Below are 14209 nucleotides of genomic sequence, written 5' to 3' on the forward strand. Positions count from 1 at the left end.
ATATCGCAGAGGCATGTTTTGGTCTGTCATTCCGCGGCGTCAGCATTTCTTAATTCACATGTTAGATTAGCGAAGAAGCAACGTGATCGCAAAGTCCGGTTTGGGGCGTTTTATGGACGTCGGCCAAACAACGACTTAAACTGAATGCCGGTTTATAACGGAGCCGTCGGTGTCCGGTAAATTATAGTTTTTCCGGTATAAATGTCATCGTTTAAAGAGTAGTCATTCATACGTCACGGAGAGTCCTGCAGTCATCATTCACATGTCTGAGCATTTGAGGAACCTCCTGCGTGATTTTGGTCACGCAGGAGAACCGGAGGAGAAGATGCCGCCTCCGCCCGGAATCCACCCGAGGACCTTCTCGCCAGCCGCCGCGCCACGGATCGGATTTCGGCCGGCTATTTAGTTCACTGATAAAAAGAGGTACTGAGTCGTCTGAACGAAGCCTCCAGTTCTATACAGGTGTCAAGGACACACACATGCGTGCACGCACACACACCTAATCCACATTTTAAAAAATTTAGCACATAATAGCCCGGTTCCATTATCTCTTGTCGAGTAATAGCCGTGTTAACAAATGACATGCCTTGAATAGTATTTCAGGACATCTTTGTCAGGGAGCGGCACTCCATCTTATTATGTGCAGCCGTGCCAGTCTTTTAAAATTCAAAAGGGAACGGCAGCACAAATTGTGCTCTGAATCCACCCGGTGCTTTCTGCTCCAGCTGTAGCTTTCATTGCGCAGCGTGTCCCAAATACCATGCTTTATTTCTTCCGCTCTAGCCGTAAGTGTACATGTCTTTTTCTGAGAATGTATTTTGGGACAATATGCATTTTCCGCTCTAATCCCTACACAGTGCATCTACAAGTTTGTTATTCATTCATAATCTACACTGCTTATTCTGCACATAATGTACCTTCTTAAATCAAGTGATAGCAAACTGACTGTTTCAATTTCTCAGATTTTTTTTCTCCCATGGAATTGTTTCATTGTGATCTGCAAAATCTAGAAACCTGTTTCCCTCCACAATTAAATTATTTTTTTGCTGTCCTCAATGAAGCCAGATAAATAGACCAAAAAAAAAAAAAAAAAAAGCAGCAATAAATATTCAGCGTATTTCTGCAAAGAGACGTAAATATCGCAAAGAAAATTTAACACAAAAATTTAAAATGTAAACGGTATGCGGAACAAGTACAGTCTATTGTATGAGGAAGTCTGGAGTGGCAGAGAAGTGCGTAAGACTGGTGCAGGACATGTATGCTCGCAGTGAGACACTGGTACGGTGTGCTGTAGGGGTAACAGAGAAGTTCAAGGTGGAGGTGGGACTCCATCAGGGCTCAGCTTTGAGCCCCTTCTTGTTGGCAATGGTGATGGACAGGCTGACAGATGAGGTGAGACAGGAATCCCCATGGACCATGATGTTTGCAGATGACATTGTGATCTGCAGTGAGAGCAGTGAACAGGTTGAGGAAAATCTAGAGAGGTGGAGGTATGCTCTGGAAAGGAGAGGAATGAAGGTTAGTCATAGCAAGACAGAGTATATGTGTGTGAACGAGAGGAACTCGGGTGGAACGGTGAGGCTACAGGGAGTGGAGATCAAGAAGCTGGAGGATTTCAAGCACTGCGGGTCAGAGCAATGGACAGTTTGTGGAAGAGGTAAAGAAACAGGTTCTAGCAGGATCGTATTACACAGAATAAAAGGAAAGGCGCACAAGACAGTGGTAAGTGTGGAAAGGAGATGAAGAGACGGGTCCAAGCAGGTTGGAATGGGTGGAGAAAAGTGTCAGGGGTACCAAGAGATAGAACACTATCGACCAGAATAAAAGGAGAGGTGTGCAAGACAGTGGTGAGACCAGCGATGATGTTTGGACTAGGAACTGTGACAATAACAAAAGACAGCAGGCAGAACTGGAGGTTGCAGAGATGAAGATGTTGAGGTTCTCTTTGGGAGTGACCAGGATGGAGAGGATCAGGAATGAGTCTATCAGAGGAACGGCACATGTTAGATGTTTTGTAGAGAAGGTCAGAGAAGCCAGACGGAGATGGTCGGGTCATGGACAGAGGAGGGATAGAGAATATATTGGTAGACGGATGCTGGAATTGGAGCTGCCAGGCAAGAGGTCTGGAGGAAGACCAAAGAGAAGATTTATGGACGTCGTGAGAGAGGATATGAAGGTAGTTGGTGTGAGAGAGGAGGATCCGGAGAATAGGGTGAGATGGAGAAGGTGGAGTCACTGTGGCGACACCCGAAGGGAAAAGCCGAAAGGAGAAGAAGAAGATGTGAAACAAGTATTCCAAAGACAAAGACATGGCTGCAGATCTCTATGCAGGTTCAACTGTGTGAACAGGAAGCATCCAATTTCAAAGCCAACGATACGAGTGCGAACTAAGATCTGGCTCTCCGACGAACGCAGCGCCTTGGCATTTTGACATGAATCAGCAGGGATGTGAGTGGGCGGGTTTGCGCCTGACATTCCAACGCAGCTGACCTGCTGATGCCTCCAGCACCTTCGACTCACTTCCTTTTCATTTTAGAGGATAGAAACCGAGACCATGAACGATAAAGGAAAGGAGAATGATTTGTACGAACGCTTTCTCGGGTGGCGACCAACCAGAGCATGGTGTTGCGTATCCTGGGCTCTGATTGGCCGTCTCACACAGAGGTGCGCTCGCTACTCGTAGCGTCACCCGCGGTGTCGTGTTTACGTGAATTACCTGGGAAGGTTTTTAATTTATTTCAAGCCCTAGGTATCTGGCGCTGAAAAAGAAAGACAAAGCAGTGGGTAGAAAACCGTGTTGAAGCAAAGGAGAAGCTTGGACGCTGTAGGCTGTGTGAGAGCATAGGAAGTGTTTCCAAGACTGTGGGAAAGGTTAATAAGAGGCGGTTGAACGGTGAGGGGATCATGCAGCTTTAAAATAGCCATAAAAGGTCAAATGAATTACAGTCGCCACGTCGCGGATTTTAATTGTAACCGCTTTTAGAACGTAACGTGACCGACGGTGATTGCTGAACAGTCGTATCTGCATGAGCGTCGGTTTTGTCAACTGTCTTTGTCTGCTGACAAACAAACAAATACTTTTTTGGTTGCCAATTAAAATCCACCGTCCTCCGATCTCAAGTGTCGGACAACAAAATATTGAAGTTATAGTTTCCCGGACAGAAACTATACTGTCCTTAAAACAAGTCCAAATGAATCTGTGTTGCTTCCTGAGTGGACACGATGATTTCACACAAGTGGGATGGACTTGGAGTTACATTGTGTTGTTCAAGTGTTCCCTTTGTTTTTTTGAGCAGTATATATATGTACGTATCCAACATTCTGGGTTTTCATATTTATTTTCAAAATGAAATCCATCCCTCCGCTTTCCGACATTACGCTGACTACAAACTAATGTCTAATGCGACTTCACTGATATCTCAGATTAAATTAAGGTCTGCTATGACAGCATTTAAATTGGAGCGGAAAGAGTGATTTTCCCGAATGCAATCATCAGCTTCAAATATCGAGCTGGAATCGGACCCTGCGCTCCTTCGAGACGCCGGATGAATGCGTTGCCTCCTTTTTGCTGATTCGTGTCAGACGTTCTCTCCGAGCACGTGGTCTGAGAGGTGACTTCAAGCGGCAGCGTCGCGTTTTATCAACTTCAGGGACGCCGTGTCACAAGTGCACGAGGCATGAAGGCGATGTCGCCGAAACAAATTGAATCTTTTTTTTTTTTTAAACGTCTGAACGGTGAAAATGTGTCGGTGGACGCCGAGAGCTCTGAGGAGAACCCTCGGAGAGAGCGGCGTTTTCTGTGATTGTGAGGAACCTTGACACAAAACAGTTCCTCTCCGCTGCTCTTCTCCATCTCCCTCTGGAGCCTCTCGCCTCCCCTCTGTCACCACATGCTCTATTTCCCTTCCAAATGTGAATACCAGTTTGTGGCGTTTGCGTCCGTGGGTTCCCGTGCATTTTTTTTTTTTGGCAAGATGGCGGGCGGGAGGACGCTGGCGCGTTTGGCTGCCGCTTCCCGCTCTCCAACCAATCAACCAAACCAAAGACAAAGGCTCACCTGGACAATCTCCAGCAAGCTACCAAACTAGCTTGCCGACCTGAGCAGGCTGGCTGGCTGGCTAGCTAGCCACCTAGCCTCTCGAAACTCTGGATCTCGACGGTGACCTGAGCTGGCTGGCTGGCTAGCTAGCCTCTCAAAACTCCAGATTCCGACGGCGACCTGAGCAGGCTGGCTGGCTGGCTAGCTAGCCAGCTAGCCTCTCGAAACTCTGGATCTCGACGGTGACCTGAGCTGGCTAGCTAGCCAGCCGGCTAGCCTCTCGAAACTCCGGATCTCGACGGTGACCTGAGCTGGCTAGCTAGCTAGCCGGCTAGCCTCTCGAAACTCTGGATCTCGACGGTGACCTGAGCTGGCTAGCTAGCCAGCCAGCTAGCCTCTCGAAACTCCGGATCCCGACGGCGCCTAGCAAGACGGCATTTCCGTCGGCCGAAATCTTCTCGCTCCTCCTGCTCCACCATCTCTCCCTCCACCAAAAATCCATCTCCGACGTCCAGCTCCAGCACTTGCCTCCTCGCAGCAGCGCGACACTCAGCTGCTCACCGGCGAAGCTCCTCCAGCTCGTCCCTGGACTGGCGCTCATCGCCACACTCTGCAATCATGGACTTCTTCCCGATAATTCTGTGTACGTTCTGTTCCTTCTGTTTTTTACGTGTGAAGCGTCTTTGAGTGTCATGAAAAGCGCTTTAAAAATCCCATGTATTATTATTATTATTATTATTATTATCTACATCCGACCGTTCGACATGGAAACGCGGGTGTGTTTTGGGGAAACGCTCAGCGTTATTGGTGTTTGTGATCAGACCGGCGCCGACGCGCGGTTTCAGAAGTTGAAGGGATTAAGCGGCGACACGGCGAGGTTAATCTCCGCCTGATGAGCCCTATTTGTTTCCTTGTTTTTTTTTTTGTCCGCCGTTTAGTGCTCTGACCCGGACTGGTTTTATTCCAGCACCCTTTGATATCAGATAGACACCGTGAGGACAATGTCGCTTTGTGATCCGCTAAAAAATTGCGCGACACGTTACCCGTCACGTTCGGACTCCCGCGAGAACCAGAAGAAACGGCGGGAAGGACCGGATGTGGGACATTTCTGGACAGGTTCCAGTCTGATACGGTGCGCTGCCTTGCTTCTTCCCCCCTCAGGCTCGGTTGACATTTAATTTCTCTATCCCGGTGACCAATGCTTGAAAGAAAAGGTCCTGCCGCAATTACAGCCAAGGTCGGCGCAGCGGAGTGTAGTGCGCTGTAATGTTAATGGAAGCTTTTATCACCGCTCTGTCCCACACATGTGCACGGAGAGAGGCGCCGCGCTTTTTATTCACATTATGAATATCACGCCGGGAAAATGCATCGCAGAAGAATCTGTAAAAGTCAGGCCGTATGCATAATTCTGCCTTCATTTTCACCGGGACCAGAATTCGGGCGGGCGGGGAAACGCGGGTTTGGACGGGCGTACGTGCGGATATGAAGGCTGGCGTTGCGCAATTATCCCCTGCAGGTTATCGCCGTTGTGCCGCGGCGTGCGAGAGTCTATTTCAGCTTTCCGCCCGGCTCGGGTCGAAATACCGAAATAAAATATCCCCCATCTCGCCGTCTCCTTTTCCTCTCTCTCCTCTCTCGCTCTCCCCTCATTTTGTTCCTCGTTCGATGCTTATTACCAGCTTACCCCGCACTCACTCCACTCACTGACCGGTAGAACATGTCGACGCGAGCAGCGTCTGAACTACGGCTTTGTTTTTTTTCCGCAAATAGAAAACTCAGAATAGGCTAAAAAAACTCGGGATCTTACGTGGCGACAGTTGGTCGGCATGCTAGTTAGAGAGGAGCGAAGCGGTGAGCAGGACGGGCTGAGCGGCGGACAGATGGCAACGGGAGGGCAGAGCAGAGACGCCCAGTGAGAGGGCAGGACGGAGACTGAATCCATCAGAGTCTCCCTGCGAGGCGTGACAGCGCATCGGACGGCCAGACGGATGGCGGCGGGTGTCCTCGGCGAGGGGCGGAGCAGCTGGCCGCTCTCCTCCCCGCCTTCGCTCGGTCTCACCCGGTTGAGACGCGGCATCTCAATACCACACACACGTGCACGTCGCGCGGCGCCTCGCTTGAGATTCATCGTAAAAAACAACGCGGGCGCAAAGCGGCGACCGGTGTCGGCGGACGCTTCGCCCGGCGACGTTTCGCCCGGACGCCGGAAAGGGAAGACGAGGCGGCGGCTTTTTCCGAGCGGAGCGGCGACGTGACAAACATGAATGAGTAATGGGGCCGCAGCTGTCGAGGGGAGAGGATGCGGAAAAGAGACGGATAAGTTTGTAAAGAAGTCTAATGCTGAGCGGGTCGCGCCCGGGGCCCGTGAGCCAATATCCGTCACTGTGGCATTAATTATATTCTCTCTTCATTAGAGCGCACCCCGGGGACCTTACTTATTAGACACAGCCCAATTAGGCCTGAGGTGCAGCTAACGAATGTGGGCAGAGGTGAGGGGCAATGAGACAAATAAGGAAACCTAGAGGGCTGCAGCAGTGCCTCCATCTGCCTCCTCTTATAAGGGTGGGGGACGCGGAGCAGATGGCGGAGACGAGGGAACGGGAAATGTAATCTTACCAAATCCTCCGCGTGTGTTTTTTTTTTTTTTTTTTTTTTTTCACTGCCTCTACAGTTACGTAGAGCGTTTTCATTTTGCGGGGTGTTTTGTGCAAAAGAGGGATCGTGTCAAACGCCCATGACAAAGAATAACAGGCGCCGCTGAAAATGAGAAATGCGCATATCGTGAAAGCGGAATGCGGAAAGGAAGGGAGGCGGAACCGTGCTTTTGTTTTTTGAGGATTGTTTGTCGCCGTCCTGCAAACCCCGCCGCCGGCACGCTTTCAGATTTACCGGTGACCGTCATTGCGAAGTCACCGTCCCACGAAAGAAAATGAAATTGTACAACGCGGTGCAATTTTATATCCCATCACAGCAAAGCGAACCTGACGCACGGGAACGAGTAACGAGGATCGAACGCCCGCTTTTCCAGCTGTCGAGAACGTTCTCCAAAGTCAAATAGACGTTCGCCGGAAATGGAGGTCCTTCAAGTCAGCGTCGCAGCTTCGCCGTGAAACTTATTCAAGACGGCGTTTGATAGGAAAGCCCCCGGACACACTGAGCCATGACGGGCCGTCCCGCGCCATGAGGACGATCGTGCGGGAACGGCTGACGTATCGTTCTCCGACGGAAACGAAACACAAAGATCCAAGAACGTGGTTGCCATGGTTTCCATAGAACGCAGGATATTGAGCTTCTCCGAGTGATAAGCCTCGTCCGTCCCAAAGACCGAGAAGGTGCGCGAGTGTCCCGGATCGAGCGGAGCGTGGAGGGGCGTTGTGGCCGGAGGCCGGGTGAACGGATCCATCGGCAGCTCTTCCACACGCACGCCGTTTCCCAAACAGAGTCTGTTGGCGGGTCTTTGCTTGATTAAACGCATGGACTGGCCTTTCCGACGTCTGCCGTCGCAGCCCCTGCGAGAGGCTCCCGTTCCCCTTCGCACAAAACGTTCGACTTCATTTCCGACCGGCCTTTTTCCCACATCATAATAATAATGATACATGGGGTTTTTATAGCGCTTTTCATGACACTCAAAGACGCTAGCTAGCCAGCTAGCCAGCCTGCTCAGGTCGCCGTCGGGATCCGGAGTTTCGAGAGGCTAGCCGGCCAGCCTGCTCGGGTCGGCAAGCTACTTTGGTAGCTTGCTGGAGATTGTCCAGGTGAGCCTTTGTCTTTGGTTTGGTTGATTGGTTGGAGAGCGGGAAGCGGCAGCCAAACGCACCGGTGTCCTCCCGCCCGCCATCTTGCCAAAAAAATAAATAAATGTGAATACTAAGCCGAAGACCGCGCGCCGTTTTTGTTGCGGCCGGCTCCCCATCCACGAACGCGTCGGTCATGAAAACCGCCTTCTGCCCGTCGTTTTTTTCCCTCCGATCGAGCCGCTGCAACGCTATCGATGGCTCTCGGGCTGCGGCGCATCCGTCCGCCGCTGATGCACTTCCGTCTCCGATTCGATCCGGCCGGTGAGCCGGGGATTTCATATCTATAAGCCGGCTCGCCGCGATTTATCGTCTTCTCGCTTCCCACGTAACTACTGGTGTTTGCTTTGAATAAGTGAGAAGCGGGAAAAGACAGAAGGCAGGGGTATTAGAACAGACCCCGGCGTGCAGATCATCTTTGTCTCACGGAAAAACAATATCTAAATCTTTGAACAAAACAGCGTCGGCTCTCCTGAAAGGTTTGATGCAATTAGGCCTGCAGTCGATATCTAATAAAGTGGCGGTTCCACCTGCCATTGCGCGAACGGCTGGCCGGAAGGCGTTGCCACGTCGCTGCATCGGCAAAGGTTAATTGGAGGAAGCTCTCGCAATTTCATTAAAAAGGGACACCGCGCTGTTTTCTAGTCACAGGTGCGCCATCGATGGCCGTGATTTACTGTCGGGGCAGAACGCCAACCTTCTCTTCAACAATTTGATTTTCTCTCTCCCGTCTCGCAGGAGGTCGTTTTCTATACGCAACGGGCGGATAGTGACATTTTGCAAATAACCACCGGCCGTTCTATTGGGTTTTTCCTCGCCGGCGCCGAGTTGGACGCCCTCCGGCCTTCGGTACGGTTTCGTTCTTTGCGTTCTAGAGTCGACTCGTCGCCGAAAACATCCCTCCGGGATTCTGCTCCGCACCGACGTGATGGCGCATCGATCGTCGCTCCTCGATCGGCAGCTTCGGTCGTTTTTAGACGAACGGTAACGATACGGAAGCGAGCTGCGGTGTTGATTTGCGCTCGGTGATCTTCACGTTTCGGTGATCTTCGCCCACGGTTTTCTGACAACGGAACGTTTTTTGGGGAAGATTTTGTTTCCCGTCGGCAAGTGGCGTCTCCATCTTTCTGCCGCCCGGTTTGAATTTCAGCAGGTCTTTTCGAGCGCGCCTGCGAGCCCTCCCGCTCGTCGGGTTAGATGTTTTTCCGATTGCACATATGTAGCCCTCTGCCGACAAAAATTTCCCTCTATTTTTCTGACTTGTGGACCATTTCTGCTTGTCCTTCTCAATGAAACCGTGGGCACCGTGACCGGCCGACCGGTGCATATTGATCATTGCGTGGACGCCGTCGAGTGCTCGGCGTGACCCGGAACGGTACGGAAGGGCTCGGTGGAGGGAAAGAGCTTGCAGGTAAGGATGGGAAAATGGGGGAAGGCGGCGTCTGGTACACAACTTCCTGTTTGGAAGGACGAAAGAATGAAAGCGTGCGTTGGGCGCCGCACGCTTCTTCTGTGGCTCAGTTGCCGAAGCAGGAAGATGGCGGTTGTGTTTCGGTTATCGCTCTTTTTAGCGCCTCGCGCGGCAGCTTTCGACGATCACGCTGCCGTGTGTGAAATGGTGAACGCCGTGTGGCGTGAAAGCACCTTGAAACCGCCGTATTTTACCCTTTCCATTTCTGTTTCCACGTGTGTGTATTGGACACGTGTCAGGAAATCTGTCAGTCTTTCTTGCTCTTTAACCAGCTCGGGTCTTACGAGCGCTGCGGGACAAGCTGTTTCCTTAAAGCCGCACACACACACACACACACACACACACACACACACACACACACTACATTTGAAAACAAGAGGATTATAGATGGATTGGATGCGGCGGCTGCCTTTACTGGGACCCTATGTTAATTGATCCCATTGATTCTGTCAGGCTGATCCAAGCCCTCGGGCTCAGTTCCACCACGTTCCCTTCACTTCGTATCCCCGAAGACCTCGCCGCCGCCGCCGCCGCCGCCGCCGCCGCCCTCCGCAAAGAGCGAGCGCCCTTTCCTTCCTGTGCAAACGGCAGCGCGCCGAAACACATTTCACAGACAACGGGACTCGGGATGGTTTTCCTCGCCCGTAATGACCGCACGCTCCTCCGAGGCCAGGCGGCGCATCCGTTACTCTGAAGTTCATTTATCCGGCCGGGATACGGTGAAGTGGGATAGGGGTTGCCAAGAAGAAGAAGCGCCCCGGCTCGGCTAAACAAGATTTCAGAATGATGGAATCGTGTTTAGTAGTAATTTTGATGTATGGAGGGTGAGGACGGAAAGCCGATAGCGCGGTCGCATCTGTTCTGACCGAGATATTAGTCACGGGATTTTATAAACAAACGCAAGCGAACGGCCATCGATCCGCACCTCACCGATCCGCCGTCGCGCCGGAATCCAAAGAACGATGACCGAAAGGGGTGAAACGCTCCGCGTGCCGTTGAAAGTCCACGTGCAGCTTTTATTTAATTCTGTCCTTCGACATGTTTCCAGGCGGTGTTTTGCACGTTCGCTTTCTCCCACAATTCCGCTCGCTGGCTCAAAGCCGCCGAACAGATTAGAGTGCGGGGAGATGTGGAAAATGAAATCTTTGGGATGCAGCCTGCTGTGATATTACCAACTCCTGCCGCTCTCACACCCACACACCATCTTACGTGTACAATTTATTCTACAATACACACACCGGAACACTCCGAGTGTTCGAGGGTCAAAGGATCCTCTTGTGACTCGGGGTTCTCATGCGTCATCGGCAGAGCTAATTCAAATTAGCGCTTTTTCTAATGAAATGAAAATACCTTGGCAGCATCGGCGCGGCCGCAGCAGCAAAAAAGTACCGCTTTTAGTCGTATTAGTAATATTCACGAGTCGTAAATAAGGGTCATAATAAGCGGCGCTGGTCTCGGGACGGATTTGCAAGGTTGTTGTGTCCTCTTGTCTTCTGTGAGGAAGTGAAATGAAAGCGGGGACAAAGGACAGGAGCAAAATGTACGCAAAGGCGGCGGAAAGAAAGAAAATGAGCCGTACAAGTGATATACGTGTAGTGCAGGGGTGTCAAACCCATTTCTCATGGCGCCACATACGGCCCAGGTAGATGCCAAGTGGGCCGGACCGTTAAAATAATAGCATACTCGGCAATGAATAACCAAAATATCATGTCTTTCCTCTGTTTTGGTGTAAAGAAGTACAAGGACATGAGGAAAATCTTGGAATTTAATGAACAATCCTTTAACAAAACATTTCATGAAACACCTCATATTTCCTTAGACAAAAGTGCAATTTACTTTTATCATCCGCATGTTTGCATTGCAATCATGTGATCATGCGATCCCACTGATCGTACAAAGGCACAAAACTTTAACGAGTAATTGGTATTGAAAAATATAGTAATGCACTTTAAGATTAAATGAGACTTACAAAGAAAGGGATTTTTAAACCATTTCCACATGTGCATATAAAATCTAAATTGAATCCCTGCCTTCACCTTACAAACTAAAAAGAGTGCTATTAAATGTGTAAGGAAGAAAATATTCACCTGTAAATGTGTAAACTTCATCCATGAAACATGCAAACACATACAACACATACTGAAAATGTATGGAGTTGCATGAACAGTAGAATTCCATCATACTTGTTTGTAGTGAAGCTGCTGACTAACATTATATTGTACACTTCAGCTAGCAATTTACTAGCTGGCTTTTACCGCTGCTTCACTGATTTCTCATCTCTGGGTGAAAGTGGACGCTGTTTCGTCAGACCTGCCAGTGATCGGTTGATCTTATCTCTTCTCAGTTTCTTTGCAAGCTGTCATATTTTTCACTCTGATGAGTCTCGTCGCGGCGCCGTATATTATATTCTTTAAATACCGAAACTTGTTGCAAACACGCCGAGCACAAAGGTTTCCCGTGCGTCTCCGTAAATAAATAAGACGTAGTCCATTTTTCCTTGAAAATTCTACACTCTTTATCTACTTTTCTCTGTTTTGATAACGACATTTTGGCTAGTGAGGGCGTAGCGGGTAGAAACAACGTCATAACAAGCAGCAGGTGGTGCATTGATAACGTCTGCTGATTGGTCCGTCTCAGTGATGCGGATTGCCGTCTACCCTGACCATAAATATCCCTAGCGGAAAATTCTTGAATTGCATTTAATTAAAAAAAAATAAATCCTTGTCTTTTATGCATTTTTTCACTTTCAAAATTAACCTGCGGGCCCGGTCGAACCCCTTTGCGGGCCGTATGTTCGACGCCCCTGGTGTAGCTGGTGCGAACGGCGAGTCCCGAGAACCGTCGAAGCGAAGCTAAAAATCAAACAAAGGAGGGATGAGACTTTCAGAGTAAACAGCGGGGGGCCGATGCAGAGGACCCGACAACTCGAGGGCCGGACGCCACGTGGAAAAAACCCTTTCAAAGTAAAACACCGGCTCGGTGGAAGCGGGAGCCGTCGACCCCAAACTCAGCGATAAATCCGAAACAAGGAACCGTCACACAAAGGTGTTTTATGTTCGACCTTCCGCTGTTTTTTTTCAAATTGTCATCAAATGACATTTAAGGAAGCGCTTCCTCCTCCGCCAGACGAGAGCAAACAGCTGCGAACCGCGGCCTTTTATGGTTCTCTTGTTGATGAGCCGTGGAAGCCATCAGTCACTCCGTCTCTCAGCGAACAATTAGCGGTCGGCGGTGGCACACGGATCATCGCTTCACGTTCCACATCGATATTATGGGTGACGTCGCACCGAAAAGGATTTCTTTGATGTCGGCTACCGCAGATGAATGAATGAAACTCTTGTCGTTGTAGTTATCGCGGTGGGAAAAGCCTATAAACAGTATTTGGATGCGACACGTCGTGATTCGTACGTAATATTTAACATCCGGAACAAAAAATGAGGACGCTCCGGATCTTCGTTGGACGGACAAAGACTTGTTTTTTCCCCCCAAAAAAGAAGTGAAGAGAGAAAAAAAAAAAAACCAACCTCTTCGTCTTGGAAAGCGAGAAACAACAACAGAACCCCGGATCTCACTCGGCGGCGTTTCAGAACGGCGCAAAGTTAGACGCCTCTCAGCCCCGGCTATTCTCATATGAATGGAACCGCAAGCGGTGGAACACAGCGAGTCGTCAGATGGTTAATAAAAAGCCTTTTGTATTATTGACAGCTCCTGCATTTTAAAGGACCCGCTCCGGCTCGGGCCTGCTAACGCATTCTTCTTTTTTGAAGGGGGCACGTGATTTACGCTTCATCTCTCAGCTCCCCGCCTCGCTTTCTTGAACGGAACACGCGTCGATCGGATTTTCCGCTCACCAATAATACATGCGGCGACCGCCGGGGAGGAAAAATCTTTATCCGAGCCGGTCGCGGCAGCTTTCTCGTAAATAGATGCGTTTGTTTTTGCGGGCGAGCGCAAGCGGAGAGCCGACGTTAGCGGAATTTCGCCGGCGATACGCTCGGCTCAGACGGCTAATTCTTTTCGAAGGGTTTCGCACGAGGTCCGCTTACTGACCCGGGGTCAGTAATTTGCCGATTTTCCGAGTCCGCCGCTCCCCTCCCGTGGATTTCCCCTCGGATGCCCGGGCGGGCGCATACCGGCGCAGCGCCGCTATCCCGCTCTCTCTCAGTTACCCTCGCTCCGCGGGACTCTCTATTCGTCTCCGAGATCTCCCGCTAGACTAAAAATCAATCCCCTCTGGAGCGGCGGCCCATTTGTCCTTGGCTTTGACAGTAGAGCCGGTCAATAAAGGCACTGCATCACTTCTCCCTTGTTGGGCCGAGCGGCGAAGCCTCTGCTTGGCACAGCAATACTCTGACTGCAGCCCGTGATGGATGGAACGGTGGCGTGAATAGAATCGCCCGAGCAACTCGAAGCTCTCGGGCGACGGCGACACACTTTCTCCCGCCTCTGCGGCTGCTGCGCTTTGGCGGAGCGACGGATCGCGGCGCGGGACTCGGGTTTCCGTCTTTCCGACGCTGCTGGTGAACAGCTGTCGTGCTGCGTATATACAGAGGAATCCAGAAGACGTTTCTTTCGTTCACACGGTGACATGAAATGAACGGAATAATGATGATAACTAAAGCGCGCACGCGGACACAATCTACCGACGCTGAGGTGAACGGATGACAAAGACGGCATAGAAACTGAAAGGGTTAAACATGTGCAGTTCAGTGAGCGGCGCCATCCCACAAATTCACCCTCCTTCGCTCACACATCGCATGGAGACGAAGAAGCTATTCACTCTCATTCACCTTCTCTTTCGTTCGTTTTGTGCAGACGCACGACCGCTCGTTCTCGTCCCGTCGGACGAAATCCCGAAATCCCGAATATGCAGATTCCTCGTCGAGACTTGGACCGGACTCCCTC

Source organism: Fistularia commersonii, chromosome 13 (assembly GCF_037954325.1).
Source record: "Fistularia commersonii isolate RoL2024-O1a breed Wild chromosome 13, RoL_Fcom_v1.0, whole genome shotgun sequence".
NCBI classification, from domain to species: Eukaryota; Metazoa; Chordata; class Actinopteri; order Syngnathiformes; family Fistulariidae; genus Fistularia; species Fistularia commersonii.